Here is a 27,548-nt window from a genome sequence, read left to right on the forward strand (position 1 = left end):
ACTCTGGGTTTTCTGTTTCAGAAAGGGAGGTTAATGTTAATCAAACCTGAGAGAGAGGGGAAACTCCAGCCTGTTTCAGAAAGAGAGGGAACTTAATCTCAGAGTCAGTTACTATGGTAACTGAGCCTGTGAACATAACCAGAGGCCTGTACCACGAAGCAGGATCAACATGCCATGGATTTATTTCTGTGACCCGGCTTCACCAAACCTAACAACAGCGGTCCTGTATAACCTGTGTCATGATGCTGGTTAACAACTAGTTCAGTCAACTCAGGGTTTCCCAATCCAGACACACACATTCACATAAAAGAGGCGGGGTTTGCACAGCACGACCAATCACCATCAGAGCCACATATTTTACATAAGAAGAGCAAACTCTAATTCTACATAAATATGAAGAACACAGACCAGCAATCCAGTCGCTGCTTCCTAAAGCAGGAAGGAAAGATGGCAAAAATAGGCAACGCTGTAAATGTGTAAATCACATTTATCAATATCACTTCTCCATTGTCAGGTTCTCATGGTCTTTGTCAGGTTTACATGGACTTTTAGTTGGTATTCATTGACTTTCTGTTTGTTTCCCCATTCACCGACTCACTCCTCTCATTCTCCAGCACACTCCTCCTACGGATTACACACACCTGCACTGCATCAAGCCACATCATCAGTTCACCACCTGCAGCTAATCAGTGACTCCCTACATAAGCAGCACAGACACACACACTCTTTGTCTAGTCTCGTTTCTACACGACGCTCTGACCACTCACGTATGTCTAGTTCATCCAAGTTTACCTTACCTGCATCCTGTTGTCTGCATCCTGTAGTCCTGCATCCTGTAGTCCTGCATCCTGTAGTCCTGCATCCTGTTGTCTGCATCCTGTAGTCCTGCATCCTGTTGTCTTGCATCCTGTTGTCTTGCATCCTGTTGTCTGCATCCTGTAGTCCTGCATCCTGTAGTCCTGCATCCTGTTGTCTGCATCCTGTAGTCCTGCATCCTGTAGTCCTGCATCCTGTAGTCCTGCATCCTGTAGTCCTGCATCCTGTAGTCCTGCATCCTGTTGTCTGCATCCTGTAGTCCTGCATCCTGTAGTCCTGCTTCCTGTTGTCTGCATCCTGTAGTCTGCATTCTGTAGTCTGCATTCTGTAGTCCTGCATCCTGTAGTCCTGCATCCTGTAGTCCTGCTTCCTGTAGTCCTGCTTCCTGTAGTCCTGCTTCCTGTTGTCTGCATCCTGTTGTCTGCATTCTGTAGTCCTGCATCCTGTAGTCTGCATCCTGTAGTCTGCATCCTGTAGTCTGCATCCTGTAGTCTGCATCCTGTTGTCTGCATCCTGTTGTCTGCATCCTGTTGTCTGCATCCTGTAGTCTGCATCCTGTAGTCTGCATCCTGTAGTCTGCATCCTGTTGTCTGCATCCTGTTGTCTGCATTCTGTAGTCCTGCATCCTGTAGTCCTGCATCCTGTAGTCCTGCATCCTGTAGTCCTGCATCCTGTAGTCTGCATCCTGTAGTCCTGCATCCTGTAGTCCTGCATCCTATAGTCCTGCATCCTATAGTCCTGCATCCTGTAGTCCGCATCCTGTTGTCTGCATCCTGTTGTCTGCATCCTGTTGTCTGCATCCTGTAGTCCTGCATCCTGTAGTCCTGCATCCTGTAGTCCTGCATCCTGTAGTCCTGCATCCTGTAGTCCTGCATCCTGTAGTCCTGCTTCCTGTTGTCTGCATCCTGTAGTCCTGCATCCTGTAGTCCTGCATCCTGTAGTCCTGCATCCTGTAGTCCTGCTTCCTGTAGTCCTGCTTCCTGTTGTCTGCATCCTGTAGTCCTGTATCCTGTAGTCTGCCTGCTGCTCTGAGCCTGACCTCCTCTGCTGCTGGATTCCTGCCTGTTCTCTCTGTTCTCAGTTTTGGATCATTGAAATAAAGCTCTGTTTAACTACTCCAGTCTGTCTCCTGGTCGTTCCCTGACATCCATCAGTCAGGACCAAGATCTGACCAAAGTTACACTTTCCCTTTCCATTAACCGTCGTTGCTTGAGCCTTTTATTCAGTTGCAACCCTGGCAGTGGTAAGCGATCGTGAGAGCAAATAAAAAATTTGAAAATTATTTCAATGACTTGAAATAAAAAATATAAAAACATAATTCAAACCGATGTGCACATTGGCGACACATGGCTCAACAAGCTGACAAATAGACTATAAGTAATTCCCTCCGCTGAAAATCTATATCTTTAATACAAATTTGCCATCAGATTGGAACATTTAAAACAACTCTGGCACACTTATTACTAGTGTTGATTGGTTGAGCTAAGTTGCTGACCCCTGATCTACACAGAGAGTCAAAGACCAGCAGGGTTATCATCACTGAAGGAAAATGTTTCTTTAATGCAGCACTGAGAGATTATATTTCATGTGTGCTCATCTTTATGAAAGAGGACAGTCAGACCTCAGTGTGCAAACAACTGATCCTGTTCAATGTTTTCTTTAAGTCTCTTCCTGTAAAGAAACGCCCAACATGTTCTTTAGATGCATGACGTCTGTTCTGCTGAATTATATTTCAGAATCTTTCCTGGTTGCTTAATATTGGTTAGTTTGTATGTTCACATTATACATTCACATGGTATGTTTATACATACAGTATGCTGCCCTATTCTATTAAACCAACATTATGTGAAGAACATTGACTGTATTTCCATCTGAAGCAGAATTAAAATGAAATAAACACTGTGAGATGAAACCATAATTGATGTCACGTCTTCACTACATTTCAATGCTTCTGATTGTAATTATTAAAGTTTTTTAAATATGTTGATTGTCTTGTGTTTATTGTATTCTTTTCTATTCATGCTGTTTTAATATAAAGAACTTTGGGTTAACTTGTAATGAAAGGTGTCATACAAATAAAATTTACAGTGTTGTTGAAAGGTGCTATATACAAATTGTTGATTTTGATATTACATTCATAGAAAGGGTGTGAGTTTAACAAGAAGTAAAGGGAGGTTACTTACTGTAATTTCCAAACTATGTGACCGCAGAGTCCTCCTCCCTCTCTGATGCTGCTATATAAACTGGTCTCTTCCTCCTCAACATCACAGACCAACAACACAGGTAAGAACACTTTGAAACTAGAAACACTTTAAAATGATCAGATCAGAAGATACAACAGATATATGCATGCAGAAAATGTATTGACATAACTGAGTATATGATTCTTTCAGTAACATTGAAATGAAAAGAGCTGAATTTAAATTAAGAACTGTTTGTTAGATTGTGTCGATGTTTTTACTCAGAATCCAATAGTTCTGAAACACGAGAGAAACTGAATTTGTCATCTTTAAAAAACATTGATATGATTTATTATTTTCTTTCTTCCAGACAGTTTCTGTAGTCACCACGTCACCGAGCTTCAGGAACTTCAGATCCATTTCTCTGGACCTCTTCCTGGGTTGACCAGGACTTTAAAAACACAGGTATGGATCACAGGTTGGATGGTTCTCAATCAGTCTGTCTTCCAGTTTAATAGATGGCCATTGATGTGAAATGTTTAATGATGCACTCCTTAATATGTGCCATATGGAAAAATGTGATATGCTATATGTATAAATATGTATAATATCCAGTCAGTTTGACTCACATCTGAACAGCAGCCAGCAGTTTACAGTAAAGATGTTTACTAGAGGAGCACCATGTACAGAGGCTCGTTCCTCGCTGCAGCCGGTTCAATTCTGACCTGCGACCCTTTGCTTCATGTCGTTCCCCTCTCTCTCCTCTTTCAAATCTAAGCTGTCCTGTCAAATAAAGGCCTGAAAATGCCACACACAAAAAAACATGTTTACTAGAGATGTAACTGTGTGAACGAATGATAAATGTGAAAAATACCAACTGGGAATTTATCAAAAACTGATGAATGTCTGGTACTAAAATAAAATAATTTACTTACTAAAGTAAGGATTTTCGCATTGAGTAACAGGCTAATAATGTTTATAGCTTTTTGTATCCTACAAGCCAAATTTCTTATTACGTAATTACTTCAAAAACATTTGTAATAAAAAAGGATGATGAAAATGTAACTGTTGCTGTAACTGTGTGTTTTAGGAGTTTGTGGGGATGGTCAGTGAATGTGGAGGTGTCTGTTGCTGTAATTGGTGTTTTTAGGGAGTTATGTGGAGGATTCTCCTGATGGTCAGTCTGCTCTGCTGGAGCACTGGAGACGAGAGAGATGCAGAGACCACACTGATGAACCAGTGGACTGGTGAGACAACACTCAAAAATTACAAAGATTGACGATAGTTTGTCACTTTTTTCTGACCTTTTATGGATCAAATGATTTTTGGATTCATGGAAAAATGTATTTTCTATTTTTTAAATTAATCAATTAGGTTAAAAAATATCAGAAATAGTGAAAAAAGGACTTCAGGAATTTGTGATGTCGTGATCGCAACAATTCCAACCCGGTCTCACACTAGGTCGTTATATAGTCACGTTATTGTAATCTATTAAGTCGTGGACAGGTTACGTAAATGCCGTTTTTTTCGTGTGTATGCAACGACTTCTGAACGTGTACAGGTCACGCTTTTCGAAACTGCTGCTCTGGGGGACGCGACAACGGGGAAATGAGGCGCCACACGCCGGCCAAAACAACGGGACGGGCCGCCACTCGCGACCCGCGCAGGGGCACACAACAACGGGGAAATGAAACGCCACAATAACAAGACGGTTGGGGTTAGGACAAAAAAAGAACGGGGAAAGGAACCGTCACACGCGGGACACGCCGACAAAGGAACTGCCACACGCGGGGCGCGATCCCCGGTCTCCGGGGTGAAAGTCCTGTGTTTTTGTCAATGATTAGTAAAGTCCAATAAGTACTTCATCAAACCATATGAATGTGTGTCCAAGCCCAGGTTAGGAAACTAACTAAAAAAGTAAAGATCAACAAGCCACTGACACATGTTCAAATTTGATTCATTCAATAAATTATTATTTTTTTGGTCTTAAATCCACCAGCCATTTTCATATTATACCAACATTTGCAGCATCCTGAGCCTTTTAAGTTACCATAGGAACACTCAGCCCAGAGAAATTTTATTCTTCCCGAAACAAGTTTCCTTTTTATTTTTAAAAAATTATACCAACAATAAAAATCACAACTTTTTGGGGATTTTTCCCTGTCTCTCGCAACTTCATTGCAACAAAAATACAAAAGACATCGCAACTTTTATCACAATTGTTTACAAAAGCTCCCGCAAAATCAGACATTTTGGGCTGCATCAATCTAAAAAAAGGCAGCGAAATCTTGGAGGGACTGTTAAATGTCTTGTTTTATCAGCAGTTCAAACCCCAAAGAAATTGAATTAAACATCATGTAAGAGAAAGAAAATCTTCACATTACAAAAGCTGACAGGTCCGGTTTGGCCCACAGCTGCAGAGATGAATGGATTAGGTGTCAACTATTAAATTAACTTTCTGGTAAAAAAGATAAGTTTTCACTCTACCGGATGGCAATGGAGTGGATTTCTGGGTCAAACTCATGTCAGAATTGGAATCATCGAGGTTGACTTACAGAAAAGTGTCTTCATATATAGGTGCTCTGGTTCCAAAGTTGATTTTTGATTTTGCCCTCTAGCAAAAAAATGGTCACAGATTTGAGGTTGTAGACCCAACTAAAATGTCATAAAGTGCATTACACTCAACGCACAACAAAACAAAGCTACATTAATAATTACTTATTTATATGTATCCACAGCTTCATCAGTTCACACACCAACTATTCAGATACAGATGCAGAGCGTACAGACTACATGCAGATATATTCAGGGTGTACAAAGAAGTCTCGTCACTTTGAACCAGAGCTGGCAATCTTCCTCTATAAAACCATTCGAATTTCATTTTTTTTTTTTTTACATTTGAATAATATTTGAATATTTAATGCTCAATTGCAGCCTGTTAAAAAATATGTACTACACTACTCTGGCTTCTGCATTGTCAATGCCACCATAAGTATGTGGCTGTTGTCCACTAGAGGGACTTCTAACATCAGCCTGGCCTTGAAGAAGACATATGTCATGGAGCATTGCATTTCCGGCAAGCAAATATGTTTACATTAATTTTCCACCATGAGCACACAGCAAAAAACCCAAATCAACAGAGAACTCTGTAATGAAACGTTATCTAACAAGTGTAGTGAAGCGGCTCTGTTGTAAAGGCTAACGGTGCTCGGTTAACACAATGACATCATGTTAGAAAGCACAGCCGAAACCATTTGCCATAAACTAAGTAACACTAACAATAGTGTTAGCCATGATGCTAACGGCATTGATAACTAAGCCAAACAGTTTCTACTATTTTAGTGATTTATAAGCATCCTCTTTCTTGCAGATTGTCACATTAGTGGGAATACAGTTGTAAGGGGGTATTATACCATGGTCTGGGTGAATACTCGATTCTGATTGGCTGCAGGGTGTCCATAAAAAAGTTATGTAGGACACCTACTAAAGGAGTTCCGGTGAAACTGACTGTTTACTGTTCTAAATGAATGCGCTACATTAAATCCAAAAGGAAATATGGATCTTTTATTTCCAACTCGTCCTCTGAACACCACAGGATGACACTACTATACACGCTGCAGGAAGTAAGTTATACTTTCCCTCTGGACTGACTTTGTTTCACAGCAAATAACGTTATCTCACATCCCGTTCACTGTTCAGCTCGCTACTTCAGGCTGCTGCCGACAGTAACGTTACACATCGCGGATATGATTGTTTGTAAAAGTGTTTTGGGGACAATATGGCTAGGTAGCTAGCTTGTCTTGTTGTTCAACATACTGTCAAATTATGTTTACTGATTGCCAACTGTTCACAATTTGATTGACTTTGGGAATGATTGGTCCAGGTATTAGTCAAAGCGTCAGGCATAACCAGGGAAACAGAATTATTGTTTGTAAAAATTTAATTTCAATTGTAAAACTAATTAAAATATAAACTAATGTTTTAAAAATGTTATTTTGGCAAGTAACCATGGTATAAGCGGGTTAATGCCTTCGAGGTGTCCATTGTCAGGTATTAATGGACTGTGCATCGGACGGTTCACGCCTCGCCGTCGTCCATTACTACCCGACAATGGACACCTCATCGGGCATTAACCCTTACGTAACTAATGTGCTAACTTTACTCGGTACGTAACGATAGCCCCGCTCACAATGCCTTGTGTTTCTCACTCCCGCTAACTTATTATTTATCAGATGTGACATGAGAAGAGGGAGATTAGCTAATGTTAGCAAACATATGTATAAAAAATATATATATATAATTCGAATTATATTCGACTTTCGGAGTCGTTACATCAGCCCTACTCTGAACATGCACGAGATTCAATATTCAAGAGACTAGATTTATTGTTTACTGCTCATGCAGACTGATCTCATGAATTGGCGTATGCATGAAACGCCAAAGTCATATGCCGTTTTGCATGTTATAAAGACGAATAATCGCTTTTTGCGTTTTTATTAACGCAATTCGGTCGCCATTGACCTACATTACGATTGACTTTTCGATGTAGCGAGTAGTATAAAGAGATGTAGGACCGCACAAGGAGGTTGGTTGGGGTGGCGAATGGTAAAAATGTTTCTTTCCTAAACCCTACCGTTTGTTGTTGTCCTAAGCCTGTTTTTGCCGTTATTTCCCGTGTTCTTGTCACTTTTTTTGTTACTAAAGCCTTTCCCTGTGTTCCTTTCCTAAACCCAACTTTTAATTTTTTTTTTTTAAGACCATGTGACGTTCTCGCGATAACACGCAATGTGGCGACGCCACATGGTGGGTATGTTTACATCTGCTGTATACAGCATAGACATACACGTAGATAGCTGAGAATGCGTACAATAACACGCCGTTTGGCTTAAGGAAAGTGGCGTGTATGTTTACGCAAAGTCATGATGCCATGTTGGCTCATGAGTGTCCGTCCTCTCTGCACATTGATGTTTCTCTTCTCTACTCATCATCAGGTATATCATCTACAAGGCACCCAAAGATCCAGAGTCATCCAAGGTCCCCAACCCAAAAAAGGGTTTGGAATATCTTTACATTGATTCAAAAGATCAGATGATAAAGACATTTAAAGATAAAATGCTCATCAACCATCCCGAAGGTGTCCTGGCAAACACCCTGCGGCCCATTTTAAAACCAATCAAATCAATGGTGAGAATCATTTTTTAACTGTAGCTCTGTTTCTATTTTGATATAAAATGAAACCATGACTCAAACTGATGGATAAATATTATAGTCTGTACTAATTATAAAACATCAACTATCTAGCTTTCGTCAATCTCAATGTGCTCTCTTGAAACTGTTGAATACACAACAGGTGATCAACTGAACAGCATTTTACAACAATGTTTCAACTGAGAATTGATTAACAACTGAAAACACACAAAGTTATCTCAACACAACAGATGAGGAAATATTTAATTGTGTAATGAATCTGTAGAGGTAGATTTGGTACCTTGCTGTTCTCTCTTTAGATTTGGTGGTGTACATCCCAATAATTAAAACATAATTCTCTTCATTCTGCATCATTCATAGCCAGACAACTTTGGATTCATCTCCTACAGTGATCAACCTCCAGGATGTCATGCTCAAGATAAGTTTGGCCACAGTAAAGGTGAGTAGAGAAAGCATCTCTCTGAACCTCCATCAGGTTTTCATCTCAGAGGACAGAGGCTGATCAGTGTGAATAAGTCTGTAGCCGACAGTCAAACAACATAAGTGAACTAAATCAAAAAGCAGAGTGACTCGTGCTGATAAAACTCTCTAACAGTAACATCAGAGCAGCAACAGAGCTCAGTAACATCTGGAGCTGGAGTACCCCTCTGTCATATCAATGGTCTTTTATCTGTTAGTTTGAAATTAGGGTTGTCATGATTCTCCAAATCCACAATTCAATTGAATTTTTCGTTTCAAATAAAAAATGTTTAGAAGGGACAGCAATGCCACCATCAGAGCCACTACATTGCAGGCGGGTTCTTTACTACAACATTTTGAGTTAGAGTTTACGAGGATGCAATTCCATGGAGCTGCCACAGTGTTTAGATCACGTCTAAAAAGAGAAAGAAAATAAAGATGTACAGTATATAAAAACTGCATATACCTACCAAAAACTAGGAGACTTTGAACATACTTTGAAAAGACGCTAAGCTCCACTGTGTCTTTTTTCCCCTTTCTTTTTTTCGACATGCGCAAGTAGGCAGTGGGGATGTAGAGAGAAAAAATACTCTGTATAGCTATAGAAATTGAGAGCTCATTTCGAACAATTTTAGGTTTATAATCGAAATTGTGACACCCCTAATTGAAATTTAAAACGGTCAAGAACCCACATATTACCACCTGTTCTCTGTCTATCTGTTGATGTTTCAGGACTTGTGATGCTGGATGAAAAGACAGGAGTCTGGCTCTCACACAGCACACCACAGTTCCCTTTTGAAAGAGATCAAAATAACTTCTGGCCTGACAGCGGAGCAACGAATGCTCAGACATTTATCTGTGTAACATTCAAGTACAAGGAGTTCAAAGACATAGGTAATGTTATTAGTTATATCAATATATGTATGTTCTTAGTTGTTGATTTGAATATGATGTTAATGTTGTCTTGTTGTACTGTTTGAAGGTCAACACCTGCTGGACATCGCAGCTTTCCCATTTGATCATCAAATACCTGACGGCTTCCATGATGAGCTTAAACAGGTTACAAAGAAAGACTTGGAGAAAAGACCAAAACGTGACACAAATAAAGTCAAAACTCAGGAGCTGCCATCAGCAGCGGGAACAAGGTTTCGTAGCATTGCTAAAAAACAGTATAAAGGTGAGAAATCTGCATGATGGCTTATCACATGACTTAACTTAGTAAAGACAAAGTTACAAAGAAAAGAGAAATTTTTCCTGTGAAAATGAGAGAATCTTCTACCGTAGTTTTATCCAAAAAGGTTTTTGTGAAAGTGTCAGAGACCCTGTGCCTCAAATGAAAATGTTTTTTATAGTCTTATAGGTTTTCGCTGAAGATTACACAAACTGACAATTCTATTGTTTGTTTCTTCAGGACCTTCTACAGCGGATGCAAGGAGAAAAGACTGCATCAACCCAAAACAATTTGGTAACAAAATGTTGTTCTCAGTCACAAAATTTTTTTTGAAGTCATCATCATCTTCATACATTGCAACACTTGGAGCTAAAATACTGACAAGTTTACAGTTTAAGTTTTCAGAATCAGAAAAAAGTTTATTGCCTCTATTAGTTACACTTACAAGCAGAGGTGGAAAAAGTACTAAAATATTGTACTCAAGTAAAAGTACCAATACTTTGATGAAATATTACTCAAGTACAAGTAAGAATACCTATCTGAAAAATTACTCAAGTAAAAGTAATAAGTAATTCATTTAAAATGTACTTTAAGTAAAAGTTACTTATGGCGTTTTTCCATTACATGGTACCTGCTCGACTCGCCTCGCCTCGACTCTACTCGACTTGACTCCTTTTCCATTGCAGATTTTAGTACCGCCTCAGCTTGGCTGGTCGTCATAGCGACTGCCGTGGGCGTGGCGTGGTAGCGTTGCATTTCCCCCGACTCATTTCCTGGTTCTCCGTCTCCGTAAACAACATGAGATCAAGGAGAGGGTTAACTTTTCCTGCTCCAGATTTCCCATCGTGGTCAGAAAGAACAGGGGAGACTCTTTGTTTCTCTCACATCTATATGACTCTAGAGTCACTACTCACCATCACTCTCTCACTCACTTTACCACACACACACACACACACACTCATATGACTCTAGAGTCACTACTCGCTGCGGAGATAATCGCCGGCACTCTCTCACTTCTCCCTCGCTCACCAGCTCCCCACACACACACACATGGCGACTCGACACACACACATCACACATGCACACACCAGCGCACCAGTATAACCATCAGGCCACTTGTATGCTACGGAGAAAGCTCTGCGTGGAGCCTCCAGCAGCAAAAAAACACCGCTGGCTAAACTATTTAAAAATGCTGTCTGTCGCTAGCAACGCTGTGATCAGTGACGCTTCTTTCCGACCAATCAGCAGCCTGCAGGGTTTCACGTCACCTTCTCGGCTCGCCTCAGCTCGCTTGGAACCTCGACTGAGGAGGTACTAAAAAAAGTACCTGTTAGCAGGTACCAGGGACTCTTTTTCGTAATGGAAAACCAAAAAAGGCGAGTAGAGTCGAGGCGGGTAGGTACCATGTAATGGAAAAGCGCTATTAGTTACATAAAAAAATGACATTTAAGACCTTTAGAAAGGTATAATGTGCAATTTCAGTTCATGCCATCCCATAAAACGTTTTCAAACAATCAGTTGAAAGTGAAAGTACCATACATTGTTGGTTCTGAGGGCCATCCATTTTTTCTTCACACTCAATTCGCGGCTCACCGACACAGGTCCAACAAATTTGCAGTTCTTCTTGAATGCCCGGTCTGGTGCATTCAGGGTGCATTAGCCAACAGTCTATGGTCTGGTGTAGTTGTTCCGGTAGCAATTTATTTTCTTCATATCGGTTTTCGTTAGTCAGTTGTTGTTTTTTTACTCAGTAACGAATGGGATTTGTAATGTAGCGAAATACAATACTTCACTCAAAATGTCATCAAGTTCTGGCGCCCAGATATCTCAGTTGGTAGAGCAGGCGGCCATATACAGCGGTCGAGGGTTTGAATCCGACCTACGGCCCTTTGCTACATGTTATTCCCCCTCTTTCTCCCCTTTCATGTCTATAGCTGTCCTGTCAAATAAAGGCCTAAAATGCCCCAAAAATAATCTTAAAAAAAAGAAATTTTAAAAACTACTTGACAAATACAAAATACACAAAACTACTCAATACAGTACAATACATGAACAAACATTAAACATTAAAATAAATACAGAAACAAATATCTACAAAATAGCTGTTTAACATAAAAAAAGAGGCTGAATAGATTGAGAGCAGAATGTGAAAAAAAATATGTAGTATGCGCATTGTGCAATATTTTTCACTCAAATTTAATTTTCTTTAATCTTTTGGTGTTACTAATGTGCAGAATGTGTAAAAACTATCAATGCACAAATATACATTTGGGTCTAAGTGGAACAAATTCATTGATTTGCTGAGTATAGGATGTAGAAGGAGTAGTATTTTGGTCAGGATGTAAACAGTTTCTGTACCATGACTCGTGTGTTGTTGTTCTTGCAGAAGGAGATCTTTACCTCACTATTGCAGAGACATACAAGACTGATGTGAGAGTCCAGACCTGGGGCCAACAGAGTGGCAGTTCCTACTGCGAACCAAATCAACGTCAAGTGATCAAAATTGAATCCATAAAGCAGATTACTGGGTTGGGGGAGTGGCTGAATACAAAAGATCATTCCAAGTGGTGTGTATCTAAAGATAATAAACAAGATTTGATCTGTATCGCTGATGTAAACAGAGCATACACCCAATATGAAAGGTCGGGGGGGGCACTGTGCTTTGAACATCAAAAGGCAAGTGAACTATTTAAAGGTGTTATTGGTACAATTCAGGATTGCTCCCGTTAGCGTCCCCTTGAGCCTGACTGTGACATTGGCTGTATCCTTGATGGCGATTTATAGGATAAATAAGCTTCTCCTTTTGTTGAACGAGAGTATGTGAAAATCCAAAAAACAATTAAAAACTATACTTCTGCTTTTGAAGTGTATCAGCTCAAGAACAGTGGAGACTGTGCTTCTGCTTTTAACATGAGTTAACCCAAAAACAGCTAAAATATATTTCTGCTCTTGAAACTATAATACTGCCTTTGATTTTGGTTTGTGAGTGCTGATGTGCCTTTAGAAATGTAATCATGCTAAGTTTTTGTGTTACTGATATTACTATAAACATGCTTAGAGACATTTTAGTGTGAGTTACTGTGTAAAGCTGACTGTCTGACCCTGCAGTCGTGAAGAGGAAGTGTCTGCAAGAGGCTTCAGATGCATACGTTGCTTTGTGTAACTGTCTGTCTGAACCTGCACAGCTGGAAAGAGGAAGTGCTGTTGGGGCCCTGTGTACATGCACTTGGGGGGTTAGGCTCTGGGTGCACATAAGAGGTGAAAAAGGTTACTGCTTTGACCTATTGATGAACTAAGCCATTAGATTGTACAGTATGTTAGATAGCAACATGCATATGCATATAGGAAATATCGTCATATGAGATGGTTTCTACGTATATCCAACCTGATGCTTGCTTTAAGACTGTATTACCATGTAAGGTGAAACAAATGCGATAAAACACACCTCGCTGTGATGGGGGGTTGAACCCCAAGAAATGTACATATCAAAATGGGTGCTGAGCCAAAAAGCGCTCTCTCTCCCTTGGGCTCGTTTTCTGCTCTTTTGACCAAAACCCTACGAGTAGGGACCTCCTGTGTCTTAGAGCATTTTTTGAGTGATTGAACTTCGTTCATTTTTCCATTAATTCATTTTTTACTTATTTGTTTTTCTTGTTAACTTTTTGCTTTAAATAAAATAAAACCACCTGTGTTCGTCTTGAACAAGGTGACCCAAAAAACCTTGTGAGTCTCTTTTTGCCGTTTTAGAAGACTTTTTTCCTTTTCCTCCACTTTACCCGTGTGAGGGGGGGACACCCTAAAGGAGAAGTGGGGGCCTCCTCTTTAACCGTGTGAGCGGGGACACCCTAAAGGGGAGGTGGGGGCCTCCTCTTTAACCGTGCGGTTTGCAGCAACCCCGGGGACCGACCTGACCAGCAGACCTTTGATCCACCAGCTGAGAGGAAACCTCTGTGACCACGGCAGAGGCAGCTGTCCGAGTGTGAGTAATCAATTGTAATAGTTTGGTTATAAAGATCTTCTGTGTGCTGTGTATTTCACATACAGGAGACATCTAGGTTGTCAATCAAAAGCCTCTTGTCTCGTCATCGGGTTTCCACTGTAGCGAGAACCCGTGAATGCGGGGGTGTGTGTGTCTCTTTAAAAATAATCTAAACCACAGGGAAGTATCTGAACTAACTCCTTTGAGCCTGTTTATAATTTATAATATCTGAACCTACAATGTTTCAATACCTACAGTATTAAATATAGGGAAGTATCCGAAACAACTCCTCTAATATAGGCTTAACCATCCGCCCCGCTGACAGTATCTGTAACGGCTGTACGGCTGAAGAGGGCTTAGAGGGCGAGGGTTATGTAGAGGGAGAAAGGGGGGTTGGCTTTAAAAGAAAAAGTGATACTATGCCTCGATAACTGTCACATCGCTCCACAAAAGTGATTGTGTTGAGTGTAACATCACAGGTGTTTATCTCCCTCTGGTGGTCAGAGTCCAGAGCTACACTAACACGTTTCATCAACAGGAACAAAGCAGACTTTACAGTTTCTTTCTGAATGCTTAACCCACATATATAAACACCTCTCCCCTATATTAAGCCTTGTGTTGGGATAATTGCAAAAATTACATTTAAGCATGATTCCTTATATTCTTCTGTTTTATTTGTGCCTTGGTTTTTCTTACAATACTGAAAGAGAGTTTATCTCATTCCCACATGTAAAATTCTGATTCTAACTAAGTGAGAATCACAAAGTCTGGAACATAATGTTTGTCTGAACAGATAGGGGCGACAAGGTCACCCTAAAACTATCTCTAGTTTTCCCATGCCAGTTAAGATGTAACTGGGGGGGAGAGAGTCATACAGGGAGGAGGAGGTGAGATGGCTCCAAGATGTCTCTTGTGTTTTTTGATTGTCTTCATGTGACTTTAAAATGGGTCAAATTTGACCCGAGGACAACAGGGGTTAAAACACTAAAAGTTGACTCTTGAAGCACTTTGTCTGAAACTTGTCTGTCAACACAAACTTTGCTTTCCACTTACTTTATCATTTCATAACTCAGAACGGTAAACCTTGGTCTCTACATGATGTTGCCATTTGCCTTTTAGATGAGTTGAAACATTAGAACAGGTAGAACACATTTGGTGTGACAATGATGGAGGCCAATATCTACTGAAGAGGTACCACATGTTCTCCTTATTTGGATCCATTATGTTCTGAATACACATCATACTTCAATCAACTGGAAACACTATGTTTACTACTGTATGTATGGCTGCTTCACGCAGAAAAAGGGTTCTGTCAGAGTCAGACTTGCTGCTCAGAATGAACTGCTTCAGCAACAAAGAAAAACATTTATTGAAGAATGTTGCGTATGCCCTGCTTTCACTCACCACTGAGGCCGTTATTCAAACCACATACTAGCCTATACTAGCAGGGAGTACTGATTTGGCCAAAATATAGCATGTAGTATGCAGTATGCAAACAAAAACAAAATCTGCAGTATGCCAAAAATACCCAGATGTCGTACTGATTCAGAGAAAATCTCCAGTATGCCTCGGACCAGTCTATCCCGCCTTCTGTATCCCACAATGCAAAGCGCCGCAACAATCACAACAACCGGCGATTGCCGTTGTGGCCAACAACTATGTAGAGCTCCAATATGGGCCGTTTTATGAAAATTGATGTCTGATTGGAAATTTGGTCTGACGATGTCGGAGTTCAGAAGCTCCAGAGTCTGACGTGACAGCTGTGATCTGGAGCTCTCTCAGGAGACTCAGGGACAAGAGGCCTTTAGTCCCCGATCGTTTGTTTAAGCCTTGTGTTGTCTTCACCGTTGTCCATGAACTTCTCATTCCGGGTCAAAATTGAAAAATGCAGGTTTTTTAAAAAACTTTTTCCACCTTTTTTGATGCTTTTTTGATGCTTTTGGTGCTTTTTTTAAAACAATTTGTCCCTCTTTTCAATGCTTTTTTTCATTCATGGTAAATAAACCTAATAACATGACATCATACCTCTTTTTTGAGTTTGGAAAAAAAGAGGATGTTATGAATTATTTTGACTAATAGAAAAGTGAAGATCAAAGGATGTTGAGTGAATCTCAGACTGGTTTATGTCAACGTTTGTTCAGTTTGATGCTGTTTTGAAACCATTAAAAAAAAAATTAAATACCATGAAATTAAATAAAACAACCAAAATTCAATGGAAGTTATCAATTTTACCTGTGAAGAACATGGATGCATGGATTATATATGTTGTAACGAATACATCCATGCATCCAAGTTATTTTGGGGCAATTTGGTTGTCAACAAACCCATATTTCTGATATAAGAAACTTTGAAAAACAGGACAACACAAGGGTTAAATAACACTACACACATATCCATTATTTTTGGAGTTATAAAGCTCCACAAGAGATTGCGGGCGTAACGTAACAAGCTCGCTGACCACGCTGTCTCACACACACACACACACACACACACACACGAGGGAGAGCAGCGTCTGACAGGGCAGAGTGAGACCCGTCTTTTAAATAAATTGTAATATATACACATTAGATTTAATATTTTAGTTCATAATCAGGGTTTCTTTTATTTGCCTTTCACATAAATAAAGTTGTAAGAAATTAAGTTTCAGTTTCTCAAATTTCCAGCATCTTATAAAGTAAACAAACAAAAAATGCAAAGCTCAATAAGATATATATTTTTCATTTGCAGTAATGGTGTGAGTTATTATTTTGCCCAGTGCTTTAAGAGCTTGTTCAAAGGCTCAGCCTGGCCTGGAATACTGCAGAATAAAACCATTTAACTGTTTCCTACTGCATACTACTGATGAACACAGTATGCAGTACCTACTGCATACTCTAGTTGTCACTACATACTGCTGTTGTCTGCAGTATGTAGGCAATTTAGAAAACGTCCTGAGTCTGACTTAATGTCCCGCCCACAACACCATCTGATTGGCTAGATGTTATACGAGTAACAGCCAATCAACGTGCTAATGGTGGTGCACTAAACTCACAAGTTAACGCTGCAGGACTTTCACAAGTTAAAAACATTATCATCTCTCACACTGAAGTAGCAACCCCAACCCTGTGATCTATTTCTATAATGACAAGCCTGGCCAGTGACATCACTGCAAAGCCTGGATAATGACCTTTAAAGTGGTGATAGAGTCAGCTTACAGTGTTACAGGAACTAAAGTTACTAGTTACTCTTTGGTACTAGACCCTTAACATTAAAGGAGTTTATGAATGATAGTTGAATCTTTAAATAACATTAGTTCTAGTACAACAGGGACTTTATTAAGCTTCCACCCTGCAGATGGATCATTACACGTTGTTTAGCTGACGCTTTAATCCAAAGCCACTTACAATTGCTCTATATGTCAGAGGTAACACGCCTCTGGAGCATCTAGGGGTTAAGTGCCTTGCTCAGTGGTTGATGTATCTCAGTGGGAACCAAACCAGGGTCTCCCACACCAAAGGCATGTGTCATATCACTCATCTGTATGTTTGACCTGTTTTCTGCAACTTTAGCTGACAATAACGTAAAGTCTCACAGCTCTTATGAACTAGAGTTTAGATTCTCTGCCTGAGCCCGAACCGTACCCAACCTGACCGGGCCGATATTTCCCGCCACTATCCTCTGGCCGGACCGGGCCCTTGATCAAGCATTTGTGTTTTGCTGGGCTGTATGGTGGAGCACCACACCAGGCCTGCTGGTAGCTGTATGGTGGAGCACCACACCAGGCCTGCTGGTAGCTGTATGGTGGAGCACCACACCAGGCCTGCTGGTAGCTGTATGGTGGAGCATCACACCAGGCCTGCTGGTAGCTGTATGGTGGAGCACCACACCAGGCCTGCTGGGCCGTATGGTGGAGCATCACACCAGGCCTGCTGGTAGCTGTATGGTGGAGCACCACACCAGGCCTGTTGGGCTGTATGGTGGAGCTTAAGTGCAACATGGAGCTTGAAGATGTAAAGAAAAAAAGAAAACGGGAGAATTAACTTTGATCAAGTCTGGAGGAAAGTCGGAGGTATGGAGCCATTTTAAACAAGTCGAGGGCAGTGACAACATACAGTATGTGTCAGCTTTGATGAGTGCATTAAATGCGGCACGCTGCTCGCCGTGACAGGAAAAACACGGAGACGATGACCAGACACATGAAGCAGGCTCTCCATGGCAGAAAAGATGATAGTCAGCCTTCAACCTCCTCTCTTGTTACTTCTCCAAGCTGCTGTTTTCTGCAGTTCAAACAACTCTGAACTGTAGTTGAGAACGTCAGTTATAACGGCCCACGGATTAAAACAGTTAATTTGATCTTAAAATCTATTAAAATGAGCTCCACCTTTACAAGCTGCAACATTTACAGTTAGAAAGCATTAATGCATCAGAAGTTGTATTTTTTTTTTTTAATTTTATGAATTTACTGTTTTTAAATTTAGTATTTGTTGTTTGTTGCAATAACATTGACTTCAGATTTTTAATGCAAGACGTATAGTTGTATCAGAGTATTTCTACACTGTGTCTTGCTACTTGTTTAAACTCTGAGCTCTTGTATAACTGGTTATTAGGTTGACTAGGTTAGACTGTAGAAGGTTACAGTGTGTTACTGTACAGAACATGTTCACACATCATGGGGAGTCTGGAGCCTGTAAAACACTGTCACAAGAACCGGTACTACGGTCCAAGTTGATGCCAAAATTATGACAATGTGACGGTACTCAAAAGCATAAACGCCTACAAGCGTTCTAGTCTGAAGAAGAAGATGAAGAAGAAGAAGAAGAAGAAGAAGAAGAGCACATGTTTCAAACTCAAGGCCCGCGGGCCAAATCCAGCCCCTCGCAGATTTTGATCCGGCCCGCTTGTCAGTTAAGGTTCACAATACATTTTGGCCCACCAAGTTTTTGTCACTTTTTCCGACGTTTTAGGCACTTTTTTCTACGATGGCTGAGGAACCTTTTTGGGACTTTATGAGGACCAAACTGTAAGAGAAGACATGTGAGACATGCAATAATACCGTCAAAGATATTTGACTTTTTTGATAAATAAATAAAAGCATGTCAATAAACTCCACATGTCTGGCCCCTGATGTTATTCTCATTTTCCAGTGTGGCCCTTAGTGAAAATGAGTTTGACCCCCCTGAAGAAGAGGAACTAATCTCTGAGCACACGCTGAATGTTGGAAACATTGTTCTATTAAAATAAGATTATAGGCAACATGCGTCTTTCTTTCTACCTTTGCATGGAGGCTGTAGTGTCCTCTACGTGTAAGATGCAAATGACAGCAAGTTAAAAGATGACACGTGTTCTAGTCTGAAGAAGAAGAAGAGGAAGGCCTACCAGCACGTATGAGCAGTGAATAGCTCCTAATCTCCGAGCCCCCGCTGACTGTTTGAACCATTTGTCTAATAAAATAAGATTACTGAGAACATGAACTGAGTCTTTCTTTCTACCTTTGCATGGAGGACTGTAGTGGACTCCACGTGTAAGATGCAAATGACAGAAAGTTAATATTTTCCCAAACTATCTGCTCCTCCCGTCTGGTCAGGTGACCTCACCCATGCCAGGCCTCTATGGCCCCCAGGTGGACCGCCCCACAGTTTGAACACCAGTTACAGAATCTGGGTTTCTCTGAGTCCAAATCCATCTGAAGACCAAGTTCAGGGTCAACAAGTTACCAAGTCTGATCTCTGCTGTCTTCTCTGTTTCTCAGTTAAAGTTTGGACCAGATGTCTCTCTACCTGTCTCTCTCTTCTTGAGTCCAGACAGTTAGTGAGAAAGCAGACACAGCTCGGCCCTCTAACTCCTCCTCCACCTGTCTCACTCATCATCCTCTGGTCTACCTGTCTCACTCATCATACTCTGGTCTACCTGTCTCACTCATCATCCTCTGGTCTACCTGTCTCACTCATCATCCTCTGGTCTACCTGTCTCACTCATCATCCTCTGGTCTACCTGTTTCACTCATCATCCTCTGGTCTACCTGTCTCACTCATCATCCTCTGGTCTACCTGTCTCACTCATCATCCTCTGGTCTGGGCCTTTAGAGAGACATTTAACATTTACAACTAGAACCAATCCCTCACCAAACACACACAACACAGGAGATTAAACACTGCTGTAAACAGGAAAGGGATCTGAAAAGTGAGGACCAAATAGATCTGAACACATAAATTTAAAACCAGCTATGACACAGATATAAAGATCAGAGATGCAACGATTAGTCGATCGATAGAAAATCATCGCCAACTAATTAGATAATCGTTAGATTATTAATTGTTGGAGTTCATGTAGATGTCAGAAAAAGCTGTTTTCAGCCTTAATTAGATTAGATTAGAAATTTTATTGTCATTGCAGTAGTAAGGACAACCAGTACAATGAAATGCAGTTTGACGTCTAACCAGTAGTGCAATCATTAAAAGTGCTGTTTTCTTCATAGCAGTGCTTAAAAAAAAGACATAAAACACAGAATGCAGTAAGATCATGTTATTAAAGTGCATAAGCAAATAAAGTGCATAGAGTTCTGAGAAATTAGACAGTCCATAGTCCATATAAAAGTGTATAACGTGCATAGTGATCAGAGGTACTCAGACAGTCCATAGTCCATGTGCAAAAGGAGAGGGGGAGTGCAGGGGCGGGGGCTAGTGTTGGGTCTTGGTGTTGAGCAGGGTTACGGTGTTGTGAAAAAAGCTGTTTCTGAGCTAATTAATGTGGAGGTTTCAGCTCTTCATATTAAACTCAATATCTTTGGGTTTTTGGACAAAATAAAATATTTAAAGACAGTTACTGTTCAGTAATATACTACAAGTACATCAGCCTTATTGTAGTCTAATGATGCCTGGAGTAAAACCCATCACCATGGTAACACACGTCAGCCAATGGGAGTAACCAGTCAGGTATGTTTTACATACAGCTCAGCAGAAGTGCAATACAACGTTTAATCTGCTGACAGTTATTTCATGCTCAGGTGTTCTTGTTGACCATGTATGGAGATGGGTCACCTGCAGGTTTTTAGAAACCCCCCCCCCCCAGATGGAGGATAAAAGGATGCTGAGGCAGAGTCGTCTTTCAGAGACGTCTTGGACATCGTGTTGAAGACACGGCTCCTCTTTTTTACGGAGAAGTTCTGTTCTTCTTCTTTTGATTGCTTTTATTTTAGCCTCGTAGTTGCTTTTCATTTAATAATTTTCATTCTTTTTAATCGTTTGTAACCATTTAACCTTTTTAATTTAATAAAACAAAGTAGACTGCTGCAGCTTTTTTTGGTTTTTGGACATCCTGCATCTTTGCATCTGAGGTTTCTCCTCCAACACTCAGGTAAGGACCCTAACACATGTCTAACTGTTCTATAAATAGTGAGAAGAGATCATCTTTCTCTCTCAAAAAAAACTTCTGTCATCTTTTTAACCCTCATGTTATTCTCGGGTCAAATTTGACCCAGTCTCAAAACTTCTTTTACCAAATTACTCAAAAAATGAAAGTCTGTTGTATAGGACTAGATGTTAATATCCCTCAATTATTTGTACTTGAGGCACCGATGAGACTCCGTGGGATGGTCAATTGAGTGATGGCACCCTTTGGGTTGTCAAGTGGGTGCCCTCCTTCTTAGGTGTTTGGCTGAAAGGCCCACGACACCTCCAGAGGGTTCAGCAGTGAGTCCCAGCCTCCCACGTTCACTCCCTAGATGCCATCAAGGCGGAGTCCCTTCTTTTCATCCACAGCCACTGGCTCCCCTTTTCAGCATCCTTGGAGAGGTCCTTGATTGCCTGTCAATGGGCCTTCCCTCCCACTCCCGTCTCCCTGAGTAGCCTAGATGTTGAGGTGGCTACAAACCCTCTGCAACCTACTTCCACTGGGTGTACCTTCGCATTCAAACCCTGTTGTTGCGCATCGGCTGCAAGTTCTGCGTACCTCAGCCTTTTCCGTTCATAGGCCTGTTCCACTGCACCCTCCCAGGGCACGGTGAGCTCGGGCCTTGGGTAGTAGTAACCTTTGTCCAATCACAGATGCAGTCCTGGAGCTTACGTCCTGCTGTAGCTGTTGGAGCCTCAGGGGAGCTGATCATCAATCACGTAGTCTGTTCCATTCCTGTGTTTGATACCGGGTTGTCTGCCGACGAGCCATCTTCCGCCCCCGCTCTCGCTGGCTCAAGGGGTATTTTCTTCTTATGACTTTTCGTAGCAATCTGTGGGTGGGACCCATACACCACTCGTGCTGGATCCCGCCGCCACGGGTAGCCAGCCCATGGCAGCCCTGTTGAGGTCTATTCCCTCCTGCCAGCTGTCTTTCCATGCTGTCACAAAGACTTTCCCTTGTTGTCAGCTGCCCTTTCACAGCAGTCACTGGTTCACCAGATGATCAGGTCTGTTGTATAGGACTAGATGTTAATATCCCTCAATTACATTATTAAGTACAATTGCAAGTACTCGATTACTACTTTCACTGAAATGTAGATATTCAATTTAATAGCATTTGAAAAAATGGTGTTAGATTTTGTGATTCTCCACCAACACACATTCATCACAAAATCATTTAGGGAGTTATGTGGAGGATTCTCCTGATGGTCAGTGAATGTGGTGGTGTAACTGTTGCTGTAACTGTGTGTTTTAGGGAGTTATGTGGAGGATTCTCCTGATGGTCAGTGAATGTGGTGGTGTAACTGTTGCTGTAACTGTGTGTTTTAGGGAGTTATGTGGAGGATTCTCCTGATGGTCAGTGAATGTGGCGGTGTAACTGTTGCTGTAATTGTGTGTTTTAGGGAGTTATGTGGAGGATTCTCCTGATGGTCAGTGAATGTGGCGGTGTAACTGTTGCTGTAACTGTGTGTTTTAGGGAGTTATGTGGAGGATTCTCCTGATGGTCAGTCTGCTCTGCTGGAGCGCTGACGGACAAGTGAAATGCAGAGACAACAACAACGGAGAAGTGGACTGGTGAGACAACACTCAACGATTGATGATATTTTGTCACTGTTTTCTGACCTTTTTATAGAACTGATTTGTAGTTTCATGGAAAAATGGAAAAGATTAAATCCATAATGAATATAATCTTATTTGCAGCCAGTTAATCAATTAGTCTAAATATTATCAGAAAATAGTGCAAAACGATGCAAAGGGACACTGTAAATGTCTTGTTTTGTCTTAGCAACAGTTCAAACCCCAAAGAAAATGAATTAAACATCATGTTAGAGAAAGAAAGTCTTCACATTACAGAAGCTGACAGGTACAGTTTGACAACTGCTGCAGAGATGAATGGATTAGTCCTCAACTATTATATACAGTGCTCAGCATGAGTTTATGAGCCCATGCTAAAGTTGACTAAAAAGAGGAATAAAAAAATCATCTTTTGGAAATTGATCTTAATGCCTTAATTAAAAGAATTTTAATTAAGTTTTAAATTTTCTTTGTGAATGAATAATGTATCGTCAATAAATAAATGTTCTTCCTTAAAATACAGGAGGCATAAGCCAGTCCACCCCTATGTTAAATTCCCATAGAGGCAGGCAGACTATTATTTTGAAAGGCCAGTTATTTCATGGATCAGGATACTATGCATCCTGATATTCAATTTCCAAAAGATGGTTTTTTGATTCCTCTTTTTAGTTAACTTTAGCATGGGTGTGTAAACGTATGCAAGCCACTGTATTACGGCCAACTATTCTGATAGTCCATTAATCAGTTTGAGTCATTTTTGATGATAAATCAGGTACACTTGTGTGATGTCAGCTTGTTAAATGTGAATATGTTCTAGTTTCTTATCTCCTCTGAGACAGGAAACTGAATATCTTTGAGTTGTGGACAAAACAAGACATGTGAGGCTTGGCCTTTGGGAAACACTGATCCACATTTTAGAGACAGAACAACTCATCCATTCATCCAGACAATAATCCACACATTAATTGACTCGTTAGTTGCAGCTCTACAACACTCAAGTAAATGGACTATGTTTATATTTATTTCCTTTATTAGTCCTTTTCATTTATATAATCTAAATTCACAGATTAAAACTGGCCTCAAGAAGTTTTACAATCTTTACAATCTACGGATTATTAATGACAGACAGACAGTACTGCACCAACGCTACACAAGACAAGTTACAACACCAGAGAAAAGATAACTGTATGAGCAACTTTTAGTTAGGGTACACACACACACACACACACACACACACGCATACCCGTTTTTATTACTCGGTGAGGACTCATGACATAGCGAATGACCATGGGGACCCTTTCTAAACTACTATTTCTAAATGAGCTAGAGACATGGTTTCAACTCCAAAATTTCTTTTTTGTTTCTGGGATCCTGAAAATCACTTAAAATGTTAGGATTTCACAAATAAAGGTCAAACCTGACTTTCACCAACCCTATGGGGACACATGGCAAATTCTTTTAATATTTATAATATTTATACCCCCATTCCATTGAAATACTCCTCCTTCTATTATATAAATTTTTTTTCAGCTATAAAGACCTCATATTTACTTTTATCACTCGTTGTTGTATATTACAGGTGAAATAATTAAAGTAGCCACCAGGTGGCGCTTCCATGGTTTTTGTTTTTATATTTTGATGCTCCTCTTGCCTGTCTTAAGTTTGTTTTGGCCATTTAATGTCACAAATGTTTTCTGATTCTGCAAGGGTGGACAAGCTGGTTTAAAGAGAGTAGCTCTGCTCCGCAAACAGACCTGCTATGCCCTATCCTCCACTCAAACTCCAGACTACTGACATCACAATAAAACCGCTGATCATATTTAGACCCTATATACCCTCATTGATAAACATATAAAAAGAATATACATGCTTTTTTATTTACTTTCAAAAAGCTTTAGAGTATATTTGACACAAGACTGTTCTACAAAGCTACTGAAAGTAATGTAAAGGGCATTTTAATGACTTTTTAATGAACACAGGACTTTGTATGCTGTACGAAAATGTAAAAACAAAATGCCAATTAGAATTTGGCTAAAACTCATTTGAGTTGTGTATTTGAACCAAGTGCACTCCATACCAGCGAGGTGGGGGTCCGGTCCACTTACAAAACAAGAATTGAATCAATAATATAACACACTATCTTGCATGCAGAGTTCTGTAAGCTTCTCCTACATGTCGAGAGGAAAACTAAATATAATGCAAAGAGGCTGAATTAGGCCAGTTTATCAGAATTTAAAACCAAAAATAAGCAATTAAATTTTGGACACATCTAAACATAGTGACCCCTCTCATATTATCAAGTGCCAAGAGATGAACAAAATGGACACCCGCTTACCCAGCTGAGTTCACAAACCTGTTCCACCAAAGCATCAGGAACATAACCAACAACTCAACTAGATTACACCACAGCTTAAACAAAACTACATCATCTATTTTCCAATGGATGATGTAGTTTTGTTTAAAAACTACATGTTTTGTTGCTCTAAATCAACCGGACACCATAGCAGATTATTTGAGCATGGTTACGGATCGGCACAGTACAGACTGAGTGCGCACAGCCTTGGCATTGAAAACAGGTGACAAAGGAAAACCTGGCTCCCTGTAGAGCAAACGCTCCACTGATTGCACCCTTAGTGAGCCTAAAACAGAGCCAAACTTCCTCACTTAACATGTCAAATATATAAACATTTGGAAAATATATTTCCAAAGAATATATATAAGAACCAAAAGGTTTTCTATAGCTCTCAGATTAAATTAAATTACCAGTCCTACTAGGAGAAGACACTAAGAGCTGTGAGCAGGCAGCAGTCTGTGTTGCTTCCATAAACGGAGGGACAGTGAGTGATAGCAGTCGCCTGCACCTTGTACTTGTTTTGTTAATTTTTCTTTGTTTCCTGTCGGTATTGTTCCAACCAACCTTTGACTTGTAGTACTTTATATATTCTAGTTCATTCAGGAAATGCCACAGAAGCAATGGTGTTTACATTGCAGATTAACTTTATTATCACAACTCATCCATATACAAATTCATTTGTCCTGGCTCTTTGCTTCCTTCTCCTTCACCTCTTTCTCTTACTTCCTACAAACCTGTCTGTCTCTGCCGACCTCGATTTCTCTCTACAAACTTTTCTCTCTCTTTACCTCTGTTTCTTATTTTAAAAAAGGTTCAGGAACGCTTTCTCTTTCTACACACCCATCTATCTCTCCCTACATAGTCTCTCTCTCTAATATACATACCTGTCTCACTCTCTAATCTACATACCTGTCTCACTCTCTAATCTACATACCGGTCTCTCTCTACATACCTGTCTCTCTCCTTTCTACATACCTGTCTCTCTCTACATACCGGTCTCTCTCTACCTACATACCTGTCTCTCTCATTTCCTACATACCTGTCTATCTCTACATACATACCTGTCTATCTCTCCCTGCAAACCTGTCTCTCTAAAAACCTTTCACTCTCTCTACAACCTGTGTCTCTCTCTACCTCCATTTCTCGAACCACCCATGACCCACTACCACAATGTTCTTTAGGATAAAAATTTAAATTACATCACTCAAAGAAATAATAGTCAGAGAATGTTGACATATTAAATTTGAAAACAAAAGAGCTATAACAATCTTAATAAAATGTCTTTGCATGCTCAGATATGAGCTGAATTGAAGTTAGCGCTGTACCTAGTTGTGGGATTGTAGAAGAACTTAGATGGCAAAAAAGAATTATGTTCAGTGATTACAATTTAGATTTCCATTAGTTATTTTCTAGACGCTTTAAAGTGTCAATGCGGTTCTTCACATAGAACTTAACTGCCTTCCAGCTCCTTCCCCTAAGCACCTCTGAGGATCCCTTGATAGATGCTTCACACTGGGCTTTGCCAGGAACCCTGCCAGAGTTGATGTTGTCCATGAGATTGCTCTCCACAGCCTGGACCTCCTCTGTGCTCCACTTCTTTCTCGCCATTTTTGATGAACCTTAGACAAAGAAGTAAGGCCAATCAATGTAAAATTGCTTGCAGAGTTTAAAGATTAAAAATCTAAAATGATGGGTGTCTGGACAGTAGTAACTAGGTGGTATCTATTGTCGTGCTAATAATAATAATAATAAGTGATTTAGACTGAAAAAAACTGTAAAAGTGTGGTTGTTACAGGGGACTAGATGGCAACTAGATGGTTGCTAGATGTTACCTCATAACCACCTAGGGCTGCACAATAGAGACACAGCACATCGCGTCATACTCCCACCAGAGAGGAAAACATCTTTCGCTCTACATCGACTTGTATTGGATGAAGGTGCCTCATCTTCAATTTTGTCTGCTGGCAAACCGAAACAGTCCTAAAAAGCTGCTGTGTGGTGATATTTACTACCAACAATGTATAGAACCCAGAACCTAAGTTTTCATAAGTTGTGGAACCGAAAAACTGAGCTTTTATGATGACAAAAGTGGATATATACGTGAGGAATCAGCAGAGAGAATGGTTAGACTGTGGGATTCTGACACTAAGCTAACAATATGCCCAATGTTACGTTTGCAGCAAGCATTTTATTAACAAGTCAAATATCCAAATGTCAGTTTTAGACTAACTACAGTCTGTAAGGTAAGCTAACACAGGTAATGTTGGACATAACTTTAGTTTAGTGTCAGGATTCCAGTCTTCCCATTCTTCCTGCTGATTACTCATGTTTCTGTTGTTTGCTAGAAGACGGAATAAAGAGGAGAAAACCTTGACACAACACAAGTAAACGGAGGGCAGAGAGCTGTTTCCCCCCTGGTGGGGGCGGGACTTAAATA

The 27,548-nt window shown here is 40.4% G+C and overlaps 1 protein-coding gene across 1 annotated transcript in view; it reads left to right on the plus strand.

The window, feature by feature from the left end:
• Positions 1-3,395: 3,395 nt before the first annotated feature.
• Positions 3,396-27,548, plus strand: part of LOC114570782 (uncharacterized) — a 645,073-nt gene continuing 620,920 nt past the window's right edge. The window contains exon 1 of the mRNA XM_028601343.1: positions 3,396-3,461. The gene's annotated coding sequence lies outside the window, so the exon portion shown is untranslated. The remainder of the gene's footprint in view (positions 3,462-27,548) is intronic.

The sequence above is a fragment of the Perca flavescens genome, chromosome 16, assembly GCF_004354835.1.
Source record: "Perca flavescens isolate YP-PL-M2 chromosome 16, PFLA_1.0, whole genome shotgun sequence".
Taxonomy (NCBI): domain Eukaryota; kingdom Metazoa; phylum Chordata; class Actinopteri; order Perciformes; family Percidae; genus Perca; species Perca flavescens.